Source organism: Pongo abelii, chromosome 10, assembly GCF_028885655.2.
Source record: "Pongo abelii isolate AG06213 chromosome 10, NHGRI_mPonAbe1-v2.0_pri, whole genome shotgun sequence".
Lineage (NCBI taxonomy): Eukaryota > Metazoa > Chordata > Mammalia > Primates > Hominidae > Pongo > Pongo abelii.
In genome coordinates this window covers 8,156,358-8,176,877 of record NC_071995.2, presented here as the reverse complement: position 1 = coordinate 8,176,877, position 20,520 = coordinate 8,156,358, and the positions used below count along the sequence as shown (strand labels likewise).

At 45.1% G+C, this 20,520-nt stretch overlaps 1 long non-coding RNA gene across 2 annotated transcripts; it reads left to right on the top strand.

The window, feature by feature from the left end:
- Positions 1–5,079: 5,079 nt before the first annotated feature.
- LOC134759485 (uncharacterized) lies at positions 5,080–10,351 on the top strand. 2 transcript variants are annotated; one of them, XR_010135703.1, is made up of 2 exons: positions 5,080–7,852; positions 9,179–10,351. It is a non-coding gene; the product is annotated as an uncharacterized LOC134759485 (long non-coding RNA). The 2 variants fall into 2 exon arrangements; XR_010135704.1 differs by having other exon boundaries at positions 9,038–10,351.
- Positions 10,352–20,520: the final 10,169 nt, after the last annotated feature.

The following is a 20,520-nucleotide window of genomic DNA, read 5'->3' as shown; positions in this document are numbered from 1 at the left end:
ACTCCGTCTCAAAAAAAAAAAAAAAATTAGATCATTCTAAACATACTTTTTGCCACTGCCTTTTTTGAAGTAATGGTAGGTATCTTGTATGAGGAAGCAAACCACGCAAATCTTATCAACCACAGTAAAAACATGAATGTGTGTGAATATACTTTGCTAACAATCAGCACAGAAATGATATTCTGTTTCACCTATGAGCTTGCACAATTAAAAAGAGATGGATATCAGTTTTGGCGGGGCTCTAAGAAAAAGGTACTCTTTATATAATTATAACAGCAGGAATAAAAATTAGCTATTCAAGAGAGGGCAATTTAGCAATTCTTTTTGAAATTTAAAATACATGTAACTTTGAACTAGCAATTCCATATCTACAAGTTTTTTCTACAAAATACCCTCAGAAATTCACAAAGAAATGGAGACTGGGCACACTGGCTCACACCTGTAATCCCAGTGTTTTGGGAGGCTGACATAGGAGGATCGCTTGAGCCTGAAAGTTTGAGACTAGCCTGGGCAACATAGTGAGACTCTGCCTCTACTAAAAATATAAAAATTAGCTAAGCATGGTGACGCACACGTGTAATCCCAGCTACTCAGGAGTCTGAGGCAGGAGAATCACTTGAACCTGGGAGGTGGAGGTTGCAGTGAGCCAAGATTGCGCCACTGTACTCCATCCTGGGTTACAGAGTGAGACTCCATCTCTTAATTAATAAATAAATAAATAAAAGGAATTCACAAGGATAAATGGACAAATATGTTTATTGCAGCATTATTTGTAATAGCAAAGCAACCTAAAAGGACAGTAAATTATGGGGTTCCCAGACACATTACATACCATTGTGCAGCATATCTGAATGTACTGATGTAAATAATTTCCATGATATATTGTTGGGTGAGAAAAATATCAAAATGCTGACATGATATATGTGTTTATATGATGCCATTTTTGTAAAATTATACATGTACTCAAGTAGAATGTGTCTATATTCATCTACAATGTGTGTACATAATATGTGTGCTAATATATACACATACTCAAAAGGTTGTTTTTGTTTTTGCTTTTGAGAGAGAGTCTCCCTCTGTCGCCCAGGCTGGAGTGCAGTGGTGCAATCTTGGCTCACTGCAAGCTCCGCCTCCCGGGTTCACGCCATTCTCCTGCCTCAGCCTCCTGCGTAGCTGGGACCACAGGCCCCCGCCACCATGCCTGGCTAATTTTTTGTATTTTTAGTAGAGACGGGGTTTCACCATGTTAGGCAGGATGGTCTCGATCTCCTGACCTTGTGATCCGCCTGCCTCGGCCTCCCAAAGTGCTGGGATTACAGACATGAGCCACCACACCTGCCCTTTGCTTTTGTTTTGATTTGAGATAGGATCTTTCTCTGTTGCCTAGGGTGGAGTACAGTGGTGCAATCATGGCTTACTGCAACCTCAAACTCAAAAGCTCAAGCAATCCTCCCTAGTAGCCTCCCTAGTAGATCTGGTTCCACCACGCCCAAGATGAGATTTTGCTTTGTTGCCCAGGCTGTTCTTGAACTCCTGGCCTCAGGTGACCCTCCTGCCTCAGCCTCCCAAAGTTCTGGGATTACAGGTGTGAGCCACTGTGCACAGCCTGTTCTCAAAATAGCCACAATAAAACATGACATTGTTTTTTTGTTTGTTTGTTTTTTGAGACAGAGTTTTGCTCTTGTTGCCCAGGCTGGAGTACAATGGCTCCATCTCGACTCACTGCAACCTCCGCCTGCTGGGTTCAAGCGATTCTCCTTCCTCAGCCTCCCAAGTAGCTGGGATTATAGGCATGTGCCACTACACCCAGCTAATTTTGTATTATTAGTTGAGATAGGGTTTCACCATGTTGGTCAGGCTGGTCTGGAACTCCTGACCTCAGGTGATCTGCCTGCCTCGGCCTCCCAAAGTGCTGGGATTACAGGCATGAGCCGCCATGCCTGGCTTGATGTTTTCAAATCAGTATATATTGTGATATTTCATTCTTTCTAATGGCTACAGAGTATTTTATTGTACGACAACACCATTGATTTATTCTACACTATTTTTTTTTTTGAGACGAAGTCTTGCTCTGTGCCCAAGCTGGAGTGCAGTGCCGCAATCTCAGCTCACTGCAACCTCTGCCTCCTGGGTTCAAACAATTCTCCTGCCTTAGCCTCCTTTGCCTCCCAAGTAACTGGGATTACAGATGCCCACCACCAACGCCAGGCTAATTTTTTTTTTTTTTTTTTTAGTAGAGATGGGTTTTCACCATGTTGGCCAGGCTGGTCTCAAATTCCTGACCTCAGGTGATACACCCTCATCGGCCTCCCAGAGTGCTAGGATTACAGGCATGAGCCACCACACCCGGCCAAGATAACAGTTTTTGTTGATGGATTGGATATGGAAGGAGTGGGAAAGAGAAAAATCCTAAATAACTCCTAGCTTTCGGAATTGAGTGAATAGTGATAACATTTACTGAGATGTAAAACACTACAGAAGGAAAAGATTTGGGAGTTTGAAAGATAAACAGGACTTCTCCTTTGGCTATGATAAATTTGAGAGGCTTTTTGACCACCCAGGTACAAATAAGGCAGGCCATATATATATAACTCTGATCACTTCTCAGCCTTTTGGCCAAGATCAAGTGATATATGACTCTGGAAGTCAGGGGGAAAACCATCAGTGAAAAACTTAACTAACTTACAAGGCAGCCCATTATATTTTGGATAGCTCTAGTTATCAGAAAATTCTTGCCATTACACTAAGGTGACTATAAATGTTATATAAATTTGATGCCCATTTCCATTCGGGGTTCCTGAAAAGTACATATTTTTCTAAACACATCAAATGTTGGAAGAGAGTTATCACATTTTCTCCCAGCATCTTTTATTTTATTTATTTATTTTTTTTGAGACGGAGTTTCACACTTTTTGCCTAGGCTGGAGTACAATGGTGCGATCTTGGCTTACCACAACCTCTGCCTCTCGGGTTCCAGTGATTCTCCTGCCTCAGCCTCCCGAGTAGCTGGGATTACAGGCATGCACAACCACACTTGGCTAATTTTATATTTTTAGTAGAGATGGGTTTCTCCATGCTGGTCAGGCTGGTCTCAAACTCCCAACCTCAGGTGATCTGCCTGCCTCAGCCTCCCAAAGTGCTGGGATTACAGGCGTGAGCCACCACACCCAGGCTACATCTTATATTTTCTAATCTAAACAAACAATCTTAGTTTCTCCAGCTGTCCTTCCGGACCTGTTTCCAGACATGTCATCATCCTGGCTGGTCATATGCCTTTTCAGGTAGGATGCCAAGGACTAACATGACCCGAATAATACACAAAATATAGGAGTATCATCCCTCGGATTTGCCATTCCTTCAGAAATATGGTTGACTTTTATAATTTAAATTTTCTTTTTTTTTATTTTATTTTTTGGAGACATGCCCCCTTGCCTGGCTAATTTTTGTATTTTTAATAGAGACAGGATTTCACCATGTTGGCCAGGCTGGTCTCAAACTTCTGACCTCCAGTGTTCCGCCGACCTTGGCCTCCCGAAGTGCTGGGATTACAGGCATGAGCCACCTTGCCTGGCGCTATTTTCTTTCTTATTTTCATGATTGTGTCAGAGTTCCTACCTGCGGCATACAATGTCTCTTCTCCTTTTTTTTATTTAAATGGAGTTTTGCTCTTGTTGCCCAGGCTGGAGTGCAATGACACAATCCTGGCTCACTGCAACCTCTGCCTCCGGGGTTCAAGCGATTCTCCTGTCTCAACCTCCCAAGTCGCTGGGATTACAGGCATGAGCCACCACGCCTGGCTAATTTTTGTATTTTTAGTAGAGACAGGGTTTCACCATGTTGGCCAGGCTGGTCTTGAACTCCTGACTTCAGGTGATCCACCTGCCTCGGCCTCCCAATGTGCCGGAATTAGGGGCGTTAGCCGCCACGCCACGCCTGGCTACAGTGTCTCTTCTTACTTTCTTCTTATCTTTGGTTTTATTTGGAAATTAAATAACCAATTTAAGCTATCAGATATTAACATTTTGCTTTGTATGTTTGGGAGATTTTGTAATAATTTAAAAGGAGAGGCGGGGCCCAGTGGCTCACACCTGTAATCCCAGCACTTTGGGAGGCCAAGGCAGGGAGATCACCTGAGGTCAGCAGTTGGAAAATAAACTGGCCAACATGGTGAAACCTGTCTCTACTAAAAATACAAAAATTAGCCAGGTGTGGTGGCGGCCACCTGTAATCCTAGCTTCTAGGGAGGCTGAGGCAGGAGAATCGCCTGAACCCCGGAGGCAGCGGGTGCAGTAAGCCAAGATTGTGCCATTGTACTCCAGCCTGGGAGACAAGAGCTCCTTGTCAAAAAACACTCCATCTCAAAAAAAAAAGGAGAAAGCGCTTCCTGAGAGAGACCAAAGCCTTTCTATGAGTTGTGCTTTGAATTCTAGCGAGAAATCCTGTTTTCTTTCCTTGTTTCCTCCTGCCTATATTCAAAATAAATGAGTTTCCCCAACAATTGAGTGTCAGATGGGTGAGGTATTTCAGCCTTTTGCACAGGATCTCATTGGAGATTTTCTGAGATGTCTTGCTGAAATCAAGGTGCATGGTGTCTGTCTAAGGCAGTGGTTCTCAAACAGTGGTGATTTGCTCCCAGTGGACATTTGGCACTATCTGGAGATATTTTTTGTTGTCATGATTTCAGGAAAGGGATTACATGCTTCTAGGCTAGGGATTCTGCTAAACATTCCGTAATACATGGGACAAGCCTCTGTAACAAATAATTGTCTGGCCCCAAATGTCAGTAATATCCATATTTAGGACTATGGTATTTCTCTGATTTTATTAACTTTATGGGAAAAAGTTCGAAAAGTTTCAAACTTAATGAAATAATTCTGCTTCCAACTAATCACTGCTCTTTTTTTTTTGAGACAGAGTTTTGCTCTTGTTGCCCAGGCTGGAGTACAGTGGCACCATCTCGGCTCACCGCAAACTTTGCCTCCCGGGTTCAAGCAATTCTCCTGCCTCAGCCTCCCAAATAGCTGGGATTGCAGGCATGTGCCACCACGCCCAGGTAATTTTGTATTTTTAGTAGAGATGGGGTTTCTCCATATTGGTCAGGCTGGTCTTGAACTCCGTTCCTCAGGTGATCCGCCTGCCTCGGCCTCCCAAATTGTGGGGATTAGAGGTGTGAGCCACCATGCCCGGCCTATCACTGCTCTCTTACTGCATACAAATCATCTGTTAATAATCTTTCTAGACTTTAGTAGGAAAATAATGAAGCACTGTTTTTTTCCACTTTTTTAGAATGGAAAAGTTTACATTTTTCTGTCATCATTCTCAATCTCCATAATTTTTTCAATATTAACAGTGCCCGATGATTAAATTTGGGCCCAATGTTCATATACTGTTATTTAAAGAAAAATTATATTCTCACCATATCCCATTGCCTTTTTTGGCCTTTTGTTTCTCTTCCCCACGTTTATTCATTTGTTACAGTTGTAAGGTTTTTCTTGAGGAGGTAAGTAATCCCGCTTTTCTTCTGTCATCTCTAAAAACTAAGTAAATACAATACAACTTAAACTAGAAGCTCGTTCTTATCTTTTAGGACCCCTAGTGAGACATGTAGCTATTTTGGAATGAGGCTATACTAATCATGTTGACCAGCTACTTATTAGTGAGAGAGATGGGGGCAGAAGTCACTGTCCTATCACCAGGTAGGTAAGAATGTGGGAGACAAAGAATGATGCTGTCTCTGCACGTCCTCCACGTGGGGACATTGGAATCTTTTCCTGGGGCTGTGGCATTTCTTTTGTATTGAGTGCAGCTGTCAGGATCAAAGAAGAACTAATGAGACAGAAGTAAATAGCTTCATTCTCAGGCTACCTGAGAGGAGCAATGTCTGATGGAGATTAAAAGATGAAAGGGGAGAAATAAATTCTTTCTCAGCCATACCCAGATACAAAGTCATTCTTTTCACATGCTTCTGATTCTTCAAATTCTATGTTACCACTTAGAATCTAGTGGCAGAAAAAACCTTTTCCTAATGCTTTTTTCCTTATTACGTTTTTATTATTTTTAAGATAGAGAACAGTGATGTTTCCTGATCTCAATGCTTTTATATTTAGAGCTAGAGGTTTATTCAGTCAGCCAGTCATTTATTCAATTATATATTCACTATGTCTATATGTTCCAGACCCAAACATGAACCAGGGAAAGGCTCCAAACACTTGGCAGTTTCAAGTATATATTTGAAAGAGGACTGATAAGTGAATATCTGATTAGTAGTTGAAATGTTATATAATTTGACCAGGCATGGTGGCTCATGCCTGTAATCCCAGCACTTTGGGAAGCCGAGGTGGGTGGATCACCTGAGGTCAGGAGTTCAAGACCAGCATGGCCAACATGGTGAAACCCCATCTCTACTAAAAATATAAAAAAGTAGCTGGGCATGGTGGCGGATGCCTGTAATCCCAGCTACTCCAGAGGCTGAGGCAGGAGAATCACTTGAATCCGGGAGACAGAGGTTGCAGTGAGACAATATTGTGCCATTGCACTCTAACCTGGGCAACAAGAGCATAACTCCATCTCAAAAAAAAAAAAGAACAATTACATAATTTTTCACATTTCTTCTGGGGTAATGACTACTTCACATGCATGGATCAGGAAGTATTTGTTTGGGCAGTACATTTGTAGAACCCTTGAGATTGCTCAGAATAAAATAGCTAGCATTCTTCTTCTTCAGCCATAAGTCCACCTTCTGGAATTAGAGAACTGAGACACAGTTTTAATGACTTAAGTTTTTGCGAAGTCTGTAGCACAGTCTGTACCATAGTCTTTGCTGATACCTAGGTTTTCTAACTTCCAACCTTGTCTTTGTTCTAAAAACAGAGGTGAGAGAAGACTGCTTGCAGAAAACGCTTTCCGCCGTTGTACCAAGTGCATTTCTATCAAGAAAGCCTCTGAAGCAACCAAGTTGGGATTCAGGGTTGGGGTCGAGGAAAGCAATAGAGAGGCGAGATTTAAAAAAGCACAGAATGCTTGGTGCGGTGGCTCATACCTGTATCCCAGCACTTGGGAGGCCGAGGTGGATGATCACCTGATGTCAGGAGTTCGAGATCAGCGTGACCAACATGGTGAAACCCCGTTTCTACCAAAAATACAAAAACTAAGGCCAGGAGCGGTGGCTCATGCCTGTAATCCCAGCACTTTGGGAGGCCAAGGTGGGCTGATAACGAGGTCAGGAGTTTGAGATCAGCCATGGCCAACATGGTGAAACCCCATCTCTACTAATAATACAAAAATTAGCTGTGCATGGTGGCGGGTGCCTGTAATCCCAGCTACTCAGGAGACTGAGGCAGGAGAATCACTTGAACCCAGGAGGTGGAAGTTGCAGTGAACTGAGATCGCACCACTGCACTCCAGCCTGGGCAACAGAGTGAGACTCTGTCTCAAAATAAATAAATAAATAAAATAATAATACAAAATAAATAATAAATAATTTAGTTCATTCCTCACCTGAGGGCTTACACTTGAACTAGCACCAGTAGTATTCAAAGACTGCTGCAGCATACCCAAACTTGCTTTTCCAGCATTATCTTTTACTAGACTTCTGTAAGTGCCTTATTCCTCAGCTAAACTGGTCTAAGCACCATTCCCCAGCCTTCCCACAAACTGCCTACCACCAGACATGTGCCCAGGCCATTCCACTTTACTGAAATGCTCTTTTTTTTTTTTTTTTTCCCTGAGATGGAGTTTCAGCTCTTGTTGCCCAGGCTGGAGTGCAATGGTGTGATCTCAGCTCACTGCAACCTCTGCCTCCCAGGTTCAAGCAATTCTCCTGCCTCAGCCTCCCCAGTTGCTGGGATTACAGGTGCGTGCCTCCACGTCCCACTGATTTTTGTATTTTTAGTAGAGACATGTTTCCCCATGTTGGCCAGGCGGGTCTCGAACACCTGACCTCAGGTCATCTGCCTGCCTTGGCATCCCAAAGTGCTGGGATTAAAGGCGTGAGCCACCACGCCCACCCGAAATGCTCTTTTCTGATTTTTTTTTTTTTTTTTTTTTGAGACAGAGTCTCGCTGTGTTGCCCAGGCTGGAGCGCAGTGGCACCATCTCGGCTCACTGCAAGCTCCACCTCCCGCATTCACCCCATTCTCCTGCCTCAGCCTCCTGAGTAGCTGGGACTATAGGCGCCCACCACAACGCCCCACTAATTTTTTTTGTATTTTTAGTAGAGATGGGGTTTCACCCTGTTAGCCAGGATGGTCTCGATCTCCTGACCTCATGATCCACCCACCTCAGCCTCCCAAAGTGCTGGGATTACAGGCGTGAGCCACCGTGCCCGACCCTCTACTCTTTATCTCTTATCTCTGAGTCTACCCATGTTTCAAGATCCATTCCAAATACCAGCTTCAAGAAGCCTTTCTGGGTGTTTCCACATGAATAAAATCTCATGATTCTTGGCTTTTCTTTTTTTTTTCAGCATTTTCCTATCTTGTTCCTTGCAGCACCAGATTATAACTTGAGGGTAGGGACTTTGAGTTTCCTGCCTAGTACAGCAGAGCATTGTGCATTTTGTAGGCTTTCTCAATATATATGCATATACATTTTAATTTTTTTCAACATCACCTTTAAAAAAAATCTCATTCAAATCTTTCTGGATTTAGAAAGCTGTTATTTCAGCTGGGCATGGTGGCTCACCCCTGTAATCCCAGCACTTTGGGAGGCCGAGGCAGGTGGATCACGAGATCAGGAGATCCAGAGCATCCTGGCTAACACAGTGAAACCCCATCTCTACTAAAAATACAAAAACTAGTCAGGCATGGTGGCGGGCGCCTGTAGTCCCAGCTACTCAGGAGGCTGAGGCAGGAGAACCACTTGAACCCGGGAGGCGGAGGTTGCAGTGAGCCGAGATTGCATCACTGCACTCTAGCCTGGGCGAGAAGAGCAAAAACTCCATCTCAAAAAAATAAAAAATAAAAAGAAAGAAAAAGAAAGCTCTTATTTCTTGACTGATTGATGTGTATGTATGTAACAGTCTTGCTCTCTTGCCCAGGCTGGAGTGTAGTGGCATGATCACGGCTTACTGCAACCTCAACCTCCAGGGCTTAACTGATCTTCCCATGTCAGCCTTCCAAGTAGCTAGGACCACAGGTGGGTGACCCCGTGCCTACTTAATTATTTGTATTACTTGCAGAGATGAAGTTTTGCCATGTTGCCCAGGCTGGTCTTGAACTTCTGGACTCAAGCAATCCTCCCACCTTGGTTTCCCAAAGTGCTGCGGTTACAGACATGAGCCACCACGCCTGGCCTCTGGATGTTTTCATCAAGATGTTGTCTTGTCCAAAGATTGAGAGGCCCAAGTAAGAACTCAGTTTAGGAATGGAATTGGAAGAAGCAACATTTTTGGCTAGGAGGGGTGGGCACAAGGATGACTAGATATTAGAGACTGGAAAAGAGAATGGGATAGACATAAGGAGCCTTAAATTGGTGGCTACCTGGGGCAAACGGAAAAAGGAAAAAAAAAGAACAAGAAAGGGAATTGTAAAAAAAAAAAAAAGACGAAAAACAAAACTTGAAGAACAGTCAAGATATAAGAGTTGTGTCTAGGCCAGGTGTGGTGGCTCACACCTGTAATCCCAGCACTTTGGGAGGCCGAGGCAGGCAGATCACGAGGTCAGGAGATCAAGACCATCCTGGCTAACACGGTGAAACCCTGTCTCTACTAAAAATACAAAAAATTAGCTGGGCGTGGTGGTGGGCGCCTGTGGTCCCAGCTACTTGGGAGGCTGAGGAAGGAGAATGGCATGAACCTGGGAGGCGGAGCTTGCAGTGAGCCGAGATTGGGCCACTGCATTCCAACCTGGGTGACAGAGTGAGACTCCGTCTCAAAAAAAAAAAAAAGAGTTGTGTCTAAGGGACATATTCCTGGCTTTTGGTTGTCCTAGGGAGGTTCCTTTCTGTGCATGTCAGAAGATGACAGGCAAGAAAACAAGGTGGAAAACAATAAGGAAGTGAAGGTAACCCCTTTATAACCTCCCACTGGTTCACTCCTTGGAAATAGAAATGACTCAGGGAGGCAGATGAGGATAAATAAACGCTGCCTTGAAACAGCCTCTATGCTTAGCTAGATTCTGTCTGCAGCTGCTTTCTGCAGAATCCTGCAAATTGGGTTTGTCATCTGACCGTGTCTCTCTCCTCCTGTGTCTCTACATCTATTTCAGGTCCCTGGGTTTGCTCATGTCTGTTGCCTTGGTTCCTCTGCTGTGTTCCTCTAACTGTGGGCAATGCCTCCATCCATTTCTAGAAGTAAATGTGTTGATGACATTTTATCACCTGTGTAGTTCCTCTTTTGACCGTCTCAATTCTCTTTTTTTTTTTTTTTTTTTGAGACGGAGTCTCACTCTAACGCCCAGGCTGGAGTGCAGTGGTGCAATCTCGGCTGTGCATGGTGGCAAGCTCTGCCTCCTGGGTTCATGCCATTCTCCTGCCTCAGCCTCCCAAGTAGCTGGGACTACAGGCGCCCACCACCACGCCCGGCTAATTTTTTGTATTTTTTTTTTTTTTAGTAGAGACGGGGTTTCACCGTGTTAGCCAGGATGGTCTCGATCTCCTGACCTCGTGATCCACCCACCTTGGCCTCCCAAAGTGCTGGGATTACAGGCGTGAGCCACCGCGCCTGGCCTTGACCGTCTCATTTCTCACCTATGTCTGTGCCTATTGTTTTTACCTTCGTCTTTTATTTTTCTTTCTGCACCCTTTTGTTTCTGCTTCTGTCACTGCTTCTCTCTACCAGCTGGCTTTCTATGATGATGCCATCCCCATAGCAACCTCTCTCTGGGGAAGAATGAAGGGAAGGAAAAGAGAGAGCTAGAATAGATGGGCTAAGAGAAGCCAGATTGGAGTTGGAAGGTGACCTTTTGGATTGAGTCCTAGAACAGAGTACAGAGAAACTATGAAGACTGATACCAGCCAAGTTACACAAAACCCTAAGAAAACACAAATTGGGAGCCCAAATCCAGTCCCTGCTGGCAAAACTCATTCAGCAAATCCTTTCTGTTGTAAATTAACCTGTCATCTATTTTCCCCTTCTCTGTGATTCAGATTATTCTTTCTTTCTGTTTTTAGATCTCATGATTCTTTTTTTTTTTTTTTTTTTTTGAGACAGAGTTTCGCTCTTGTTGCCCAGGCTGGAGTGCAATGGCATGATCTCGGCTCACCGCAACCTCTGACTCCCAGGTTCAAGCAATTCTCCTGCCTCAGCCTCCCAAGTAGCTGGGATTACAAGCATGCGCCACCATGCCTGGCTTATTTTGTATTTTTAGTAGAGACAGGGGTTCTCCATGTGGGTCAGGCTGGTCTCGAACTCCTGACCTCAGGTCATCCACCTGCCTCGGCCTCCCAAAGTGCTGGGATTACAGGCATGAGCCACTGCGCCCAGCCAGATCTCATGATTCTTAAACATGTATAGTTCTTTTTTTCTTTTTAAAGCTGGTCAAGTGAAGCAGTGTGAGTGGAAAAGGAACGAAGAAATTCATAACTGGTTGTGATCAGTTAGTTGTAAATGCCACTGTACTCAGACCAGCCACATGTATATTTTCTTTTAAAACTTATGAATATTCACATTGTAACCACAAGGGCTTTCTTTTGATGTTTTTTCACTAAGATTAGTTCTGGACACCATACTTTGAGTGGTACAGGAAATACACTTGGAGTGGCCTTAGGAAAAGACAATGAAGAAAAAAATCAACTTGAAATGATATTATCCACTGTCATTTAGGATCAGAATGTTAGATAAGAGATTTTTCATAAGGATGATTTTTTTCTTTTTTCTTTTCTTTTTTTTTTTTTTTTTTTTTTTAACCAACAATGGGATTTGTTCCATGTAGGGAAAGGTTACTGAGTGAGTTGAAGCAATGGAAAAAAATTTTTTTTTTGAGATGGAATCTTGCTCTGTCACCCAGGCTGGAGTGCAGTAGCTAGATCTTGGTTACTGCAACCTCCGCCCCCTGGGTTCATGCAGTTGTCCTGCCTACCCGCCCCAGGTAGCTGGAATTACAGGCGCACACCACCACGCTTGGCTAATTTTTATATTTCTTTAGTAGAGATGGGATTTCACCATGTTGGCCAGGCTGGTCTGGAACTGCTGACCTCAGGTGATCCACCCACCTTGGCCTCCCAAAGTGCTGGGATTACAGGCGTGAGCCACTGTGCCCGGCCAGCAATGGAAAAATTCTGCTCAGAAATCTGTTTTTTTTGAGACAGAGTCTTGCTCTTCACTTAGGCTGGAGCGCAATGGGGCAATTTTGGTTCACTGCAACCTCTGCCTCCCAGATTCAAGGGACTCTCCTGCCTCAGCCTCCTGAGTAGCTGGGATCACAGGTGCGCACTACCACACCCAGCTAATTTTTGTATTTTTAGTAGAGACGGGGTTTCACCATGTTAGCCAAGCTGGTCTTGAACTCCTGACCTCTTGATCCGCCCGCCTCAGCTTCCCAAAGTGCTGGGATTACAGGTGTGAGCCACCGCGCCTGGCGAGTTTGCATTTCTAACAGGATCCTAGGAGATGCTGATGCTGCTGGTCCCTGGACCACAATTTCAGTAGCACTAGTCTAGATGATCTCCAAGTCAAGCAATACAGTTGATAAACATAGTGCATAAATGTGTGGATATTTTGTTGTTCATTGATTAAAAATAACTTTCCTGCTGGGCACGGTGTCTCACGCCTGTAATCCCACCACTTTGGGAGGCCAAGGCAGGTGGATCACGAGGTCAGGAGTTCGAGACCTGCCTGGCCAACATGGTGAAACCCCGTCTCTACTAAAAATACAAAAAATTAGCTGGGAGTGTTGGCATGCGCCTGCAATCCTAGCTACTCGGGAGGCTGAGGCAGAAGAATCGCTTGAACCCAGGGGGTGGAGGTTGCGATGAACAGAGATCACATTGTAGCACTCCAGTCTGGGTAACAGAGCAAGACTCTGTCTGAAAAAAAAAAGCAAAAACTTTCCTTTGGGAATGGAGGAGCATGAATGAGCTAAATCAAGTTGGTTTTGTTTTAATCTGCCATTTGCAAGCTGTGATATCTATCTGACCCCTTTCTTTGTTTTGTAAAATGACCAACCTTCCAGGTTTGCCCAGAGCCTTTCAGTGCTAAAACTGAGATAGTCCTGGGCAAAGGGGATGATTGGGTGACCTCTTCACTCACAAGGCCAGTGAAATCAAAGGAATATGTAAGCATAAATGAAATTGGCTAGGAATTAGGAAATGCAGTTTCTAGTCCCAATTCACAGCTTATTAATATTATGACTTTGGCCGGGCACAGTGGCTCATGCCTGTAATCCAAGCACTTTGGGAGGCTGAGGCAGGTGGATCATGAGGTCAGGAGACGAGACCATACTGGCTAATACATTAAAACCCCGCTCTACTAAAAATACAAAAAATTAGCCGAGCGTGGTGGTGGGGGCCTGTGGTCCCAGCTACTCAGGAGGCTGAGGCAGGAGAATGGCATGAACCCAGGAGGCGGAGCTTGCAGTGAGCCAAGATCGTGTCACTGCACTCCAGCCTGGGTGACAGAGCGAGACTCCGTCTCAAAAAAAAAAAACAAGATATTATGACCTTAAATTGGCCATTTAAATTATCTTTCAGTTTTTACTCCTGTAAAATGGCGATAAGATCAACTTAAATAATGCATTTAAAAGATTTTTATTAAAATACCATACGCATATTAAGACAAAGATGTAGCCCACTTGTTTCTGTTTAGAATTTACTATTTACTGCCAAAAAAATAACAACCCAGGCTGGGCGCGGTGGCTCACGCCTGTAATCCCAACACTTTGGGAGGCCGAGGTGGGTGGATCATCTGAGGTCAGGAGTTCAACACCAGCATGGCCAACATGGTGAAACCCTGTCTCTACTAAAAATTCAAAAACATTAGCCAGGCATGGTGGTAGACGCCTGTAATCCCAGCTACTTGGGAGGCTGAGGCACGAGAATCGCTTGATCCCGGGAGGTGAAGGTTGCAGTGAGCCGAGATGGGCACCACTGCACTCCAACTTGGGTGACAGAGCAGGACTCCGTCTCAAAAAAAAAAAAAAAAAGCAACCCAGCAATCTCATTCCTAATTATACACCCAAGAGAAAAGAATTCATACATTGAGCAAATGACAGGAATGTTTATAACAGCTCAAAACTGGAAACAGTGATGCGTACATCAGTGGGAGAATAGATAAATAAATGTTGGCATAGCCAAAGGTGGAATACTACTCAGCAGTAAGAAGGAATGAACTACCAACACCACCACATAATACTCATAGACACTATGCTCAGTGAAAAAAAACATCTGAGCACAGAAGAGTACATACTGTATGGTTCCATTTAAAGGTAAAAACAACAAAATTCATTGTTGACGACAGAAGTTAAAATCGTGATTTCTAGCTGGGAGTGGTGGCTCATACCTGTAATCCCAGCTGTTCGGGAGGCTGAGGCAGGAGAATGGCTTGAATCCCAGAGGCAGAGGTTGCAGTGAGCTGAGATCACACCAATGCACTCCAGCCTGGGTGGACACAGCAAGACTCTGTCTCGAAAAATTTTAAAAAAAAGTCTTGATTTCTTCTGGCAAGGGCGGCTGTAGACTGGAACCGGCACAAGGAGCCTTTTTGAGGAGCAAGAAATGTTAAAGAATCTAGATTTTCCAGGCTCGGTGACTCACATCTGTAATCCCAGCACTTCGGGAGGCCGAGGGGGGTGGATCACCTGAGGTTAGGAGTTCGAGACCAGCCTGACTAACATGGAGAAACCCCATCTCTGCTAAAAATACAAAATTAGCCGGGTGTGGTGGCATGTGCCTGTAATCCCAGTTACTCGGGAGGCTGAGGCAGGACATCACTTTAACCCGGGAGGCGGAGGTTATGGTGATCCAATGGCGCCATGCACTCCAGCCTGGGCAACAGTGCAAGCCTCCATCTCAAAAAAAAAAAAAAAAAAAAAAAATTAGCTGGGCATGGTGGTGCAAAAAAAAAAAAAAAAAAAAATCTAGATCTTGATCTGGTTAATGGTTATGCCTGTGAATACAGATATAAACATTCACCCAACTGTAAACTCCAGACTAGTGCATTTTTATCTGCTTTATTGCATGTGTACTTCAGTAAAGTAGAAAAAAATAAAAGAAAAGACAAAAATAAAGGAAGGAAGAACTCACCCTCAATTCTATCACCACTAGAAAACAATTTTTTTTCTTGAAATGTTTCCATTCTAACCGCCCCAGCACTAAGAAGAGGTTCAGTTTTGTAATTGGAACATCTGATGAGCATCTGATGAGTGGATCCAGAGGTTATCCCCTCATGTCGAGTTTATGATGATATTTCAGCTTCTAGACTTGAGCAAGATGACAGTAAAGGGAAGTGGAAACCCTGGGTTCAGGAAGAGGGCCAGGTTTACATCAACGTTGCAACAAATCTGGTGGCTTTTTTTTTTTTTTTTCGTGTTGCTGTTTCTTTTCTTCCTCTTCATCTTTGGGTCCGTATGCTACTTTTCTTGGATTGATATTCCACTCTACCCCACTACACAACATACTCTTGGGGAGGAGGGTGGTCTTTACATTTTCTTCCACTCTCCTACTTTCCCGTATTTTCTCATGTGTCTCAGTAAATTCAATGGTATGTGCTAACATTTTCTTTTATGAGTCTATTCCAGGGGCTCACATCCTGTCCCCTGCCCGAGGAGCCTTCCAGTAGCCTTTACAGCTGCATTCTCAGGCTTTTATCCACTCTTTTTGAAACAGTGCCTGTGACATTCCCACTCATCACAGCATGCCCCTCCCATGCCTCCAGGAAATTCTCTGTTTTCCCACCGGCTTTCTACTCAGCAGCTATTCTGAGTCTAATGTGCTTCATTCACCCTCAGCCTTCCTCAGGAAGACATAAAAAAGGGTAAAAAAGAACATTTATTTCTCAGGAAGGATTGGTCAGCTGACTAAGTTGTCTGAGGATCTAAAAAGATGAGGGGGTAACTCAAAGGATAAATGCTTGAGGGGATGGGTACCCCATTCTCCATGAGGTGATTATTTTACATTGCATGCTTGCATTAAAACATCATGGACCCCATAAATATATACACCTACTATATACTCACAAAAAAAACTTTTTTTAATGGTTTTTAAAGGTGAAGGGGAAGGATTAGCAGAAATACCATAGGTGAAGGGGAAACAAAAGTATGTGTCTTATTATATGCGCCTTCCCTTTTACATTGAGTTGCTCTAGTTTCCTGGTTATTTCTGTTTCCGTAGTGTTTGGTTCATACATGGTACTTACATAAATATTTCACCGATATATGAAAAAGTGAATGCGTTGAGGGAGAAAACCTGTAAGTCGTGATTGAAAAATGACAGGCTAACTGCCGCAAGATTCAAGATGTTGAGCTTTCTAAGATGATGAAAATTTCTGTGCGGATTGGAGTAGTGGCAACACTGGTGTGTGTGTGTGTGTGTGAGAGAGAGAGAGAGAGAGAGAAAAGTTGTCCACCTGCACACCTAAAAGGTTTGAATTGTATTGTGTACATTTTATACATAAAATTGACTTTAAAAAAGACAAGCGTGCTGCTCGCGCATAATGAAGGCAGAGAGTTTGTAAACATAGGAGGCTGTGTGGAAGCCTGAAATGTGAAACGTGGAGTGTACGTGGGAAAGAAGAGGAAAAAAAAGACCTGCAGCTAAAGAGGCAACGTGGTCCGGTGAGAGGAGGAGATGGGGATGGAGACTCACACAACTGAGTGGGGCTAAAAGGGACGTTTGAGGATTACTGGCCTAGCACAAAACATCTGCCCTTAAGGCGAAACCCTTTTAAAACCTTTGGCCGCTTTCCAGAGAAGACGCCGATTCCTGAAAATTGCAAGGCTTTCCGGCGGGCTGGGAGTGGGAGGCGCTCCCGGTGTCCCCCAGCATGTGGGAGTCAGCGGGACCTGAGCCCCGCCTTCCTGCAGCGGCCGGGACGTGCCATGTGGCACGCTACCCGCCAGGCGCGCATCCTGTCCCCCGCCCTCGGAAGCCCAACACGGGGGCCGAGCCCTGAGCTACATTCCTCCTCCGCCTTCTCCCCCACCCAAAGACTCACGCATACACACATTTTTCTTTCGTATCTGCTCTCTCAGCCTCCCTCGGGCCAATTTGGGTAAATGCGTCCAGGAGGAAGAAATAAAAATGAAAAGACTGACAGTTTAAAGGCACGTGGAGGGCTTAGAAGATAAAGACGAGTGCAAGAAAGGGAGAGCGCGGCCGGCCGCGGTGTCTCACGCCTGTCATCCTAGCACTTTGGGAGGCCGAGGAGGTCGGATCACTTGAGGTCAGGAGTTTAAAACCAGCCTGGCCAACATGGTGAAACTCCGTCTCTACTAAAAATACAAAAAAATTAGCCGGACCTGGTGGCGGGCGGCTGTAATGCCAGCTACTCCGGAGGCTGAGGCGGGAGAATCGCTTGAACCCGGGAGGCGGAGGTTGCAGTGAGCCGAGATCGCGCCACTGCATTCCAGCCTGGGCAACAGACTGAGACCCTGCCTCAAAAGAAAAAAAAAGGAGAGGGCGTACTGTTGCGGAAGGGGCACTGCTCGAGAAACAGAGACGAAGGGATGATTTTGAAGTAATCAAGACACCGAGAAAGACAAGATTGGGAATGGAAGAGCAGTAAGAATTAATGGAGACGTCCAAGAATTGTAGCTCGGGCGCGGTGGCTCATGCCTGTAATCCCAGCACTTTGGGAGGCTGAGGTTAGTGGATCACCTGAGGTCAGGAGTTCGAGACCAGCCTATCCAAATGGCGAAACCCCATCTCTACTAAAAAATACAAAAATTAGCCGAGCATGGTGGCGCACGCCCGTAATCCCAGCTACTGGGGAGGCTGAGTCAGGAGAATAGCTTGAACCCGGGAGGTGGAGGCTGCAGTTAACCGAGCCACTGCATTTCAGGCTGGGTGACAGAGTGAGACTATGTCTCCAAAAAAAAAAAAAAAAGAAGAAGAAGAAGAAGAAAAGCAAATGGGGAGTTTGTTTTGCATGCTTCTTGCCAGGCAGAAGAGGTGCTTGAGAGGAGAAAGAAGTGGAAAACTGGAAAGCGGGGAAAATCTAAATCAAGGACTTTATTTTCCTTACTGTTGAGTTGTAAATACAGTCCTCCTTTGACATTTATCTTCCCGTTTTTCTATGGTTTAAAAACAGGTGATTTGGCTGGGCATGGTGGCTCACACCTGTAATCCCAGCACTTTGGGAGGCCAAGGCAGGCGGATCACTTGAGATTACGAGTTCAAAGACCAGCCTGGTCAACATGGTGAAACCCTGTCTCTACTAAAAATACAAAAATTAGCTGGGTGTCGTGGCAGGCGCCTGTAGTCCCAGCTACTCGGGAGTCTGAGGCAGGAGGATCACTTGAACCCAGCAGGTGGAGGTTGCAGTGAGCCGAGATTGCACCATTGCACTCCAGCCTGGGAGACAGAGTGAGACTCCGTCTCAAAAGTTAAACAAAACAAAAAACAACGTGATTTATATATCATGGTGTTGTATTTATGTATTATGTAGTTTTTTTTCTTTTGACACAGGGTCTCACCCTGTTGCCCCGACTGGAGTGCAGCAGAGCGATCACGGCTTCACTGCAGCCTCAGACTCCTGGGTTGAAACAACCCTCCCAGCTTCCTGAACACCAGCTATTGTCCCAGCTTCCTGAATACCTGGGACAATAGCTGAGACTACGGGTGCAACTGTCTTAGGGCTAAATTAGTATTTTATTTTATTTTATATTTTTATTTTTTAGAGACGGAGTTTCGCTGTTATTACCCAGGCTGGAGTGCAGTGGCGCGATCTAGGCTTACTGCAACCTACGCCTCCTGGGTTCAATCGATTATCCTGCCTCAGCCTCCGGAGTCGCTGGGATTGCAGGCATGCACCACCACTCCTGGCTAAATTTTTGTTTGTTTGTTTGTTTGTTTGTTTTGAGGAATCTTGCTCTGTTGCCCAGGCTGGAGTGCAGTGGCACCATCTCGGCTCACTGCAACCTCCGCCTCCCGGGTTCAACCGATTCTCCTGCCTCACCCTCCCGAGCAGCTGGGACTACAGGCGCGTGCCACCACGCCCAGCTAATTTTTTTTGTATTTTTAGTGGAGACGGGGTTTCGCTATATTGGCCAGGCTGGTCTCAAACTCCTGACCTCGTAATCCACCCGCCTCAGCCTCCCAAAGTGCTGGGATTACAAGCATGAGCCACCGTGCCTGGCCGCTAATTTTGCATTTTTAGTAGAGATGGGGTTTCTCCATGTTGGTCAGGCTGTTTTCGAACTCCCGACCTCAGGTGATCTGCCCGCCTCGGCCTCTGAAAGTGCTGAGATTACAGGCGTGAGCCACCGCGGCCAGCCTGTATTTTATTTTTTGTAGAATCAGTGTTGCGCTAGGTTGCTCAGGCTGGCCTCTAACAGCTGGGCTCAAGGGATCCTTACTGCCTCTGCCTTCAGAGTAGCTAGAATTACAGACACACATCACCGTGCCAGCTTTGTTTGCTTGTTTTGAGATAGGATTGGCTGGTTTTGAACTCGTGGACTCAAGCTATCCTCCTGCCTCAGCCTTCCAAAGCGGTAGGATTACAAGTGTGGACCACCGCTCCCAGCCTGTATTTTATTTTTTATGCACTTGGTAGTGCCCCTTCATGACACTTAATATAAACTTTCAGCCAGGAACAGTGGTTCCCACCTGTAATCTCAGCACTTTGGGAGGCCCAGGTGGGAGGATTGCTTGAGCCTACAAGTTTGAGACTAGCCTGGGCAACATAGTGAGACACCAATCTCTAACTTTAAAACACTAAAACATTAGTCCGGGCACAGTGGCTCACGCCTATAATTTCAGCACTTTGGGAGGCCGAGGCAGGTGGATCACCTCTGAGGTCAGGAGTTTGAGACTAGCCTGGCCAACAAGATGAAACCCCGTCTCTACTAAAAATACAAAAATTAGCCAGGCGTGGTGGTGGGCATCTGTAATCCCAGCTACTCGGGAGGCTGAGGCAGGAGAATCACTGGAATCCGGGAGGTGGAAGTTGCTGTGAGCCGAGATCGCGCCATTGTACTCTAGCCTGGGTGACAGGGCAAGACTCTGTCTCAAAAAAAAAAAAAATTTTTTTTAAATAAATTTTAAAAAACCAAAACATGAAATAGGCTGGGCCTGGTGGCTCAAGCCTCTGATCTCAGCACTTTGGGGGGCTGAGATGGAAGGATCACTTGAGCTCAAGAACTCGAGTCCAGCCTGGACAATGTATCAAGACCTCATCTCTACAAATAATGTTAAAAATTATTAGCGCGGCATAAGTGGCATAGGCCTGTGGTCCCAGCTACTTGGGAGGCTGATACGGTTTGACTCCATTTTCCCACACAAATGTCATCCCAAATTGTAATCCCCACCTCTTGAGGGAGGGACCTGGTGGGAAGTGATTGGATCATTTGGACAGTTTCCTCCATGCTGTTCTCGTGATAATGAGTGAGTTCTAACAAGATCTGATGGTTCCGCCAGGCGCGGTGGCTG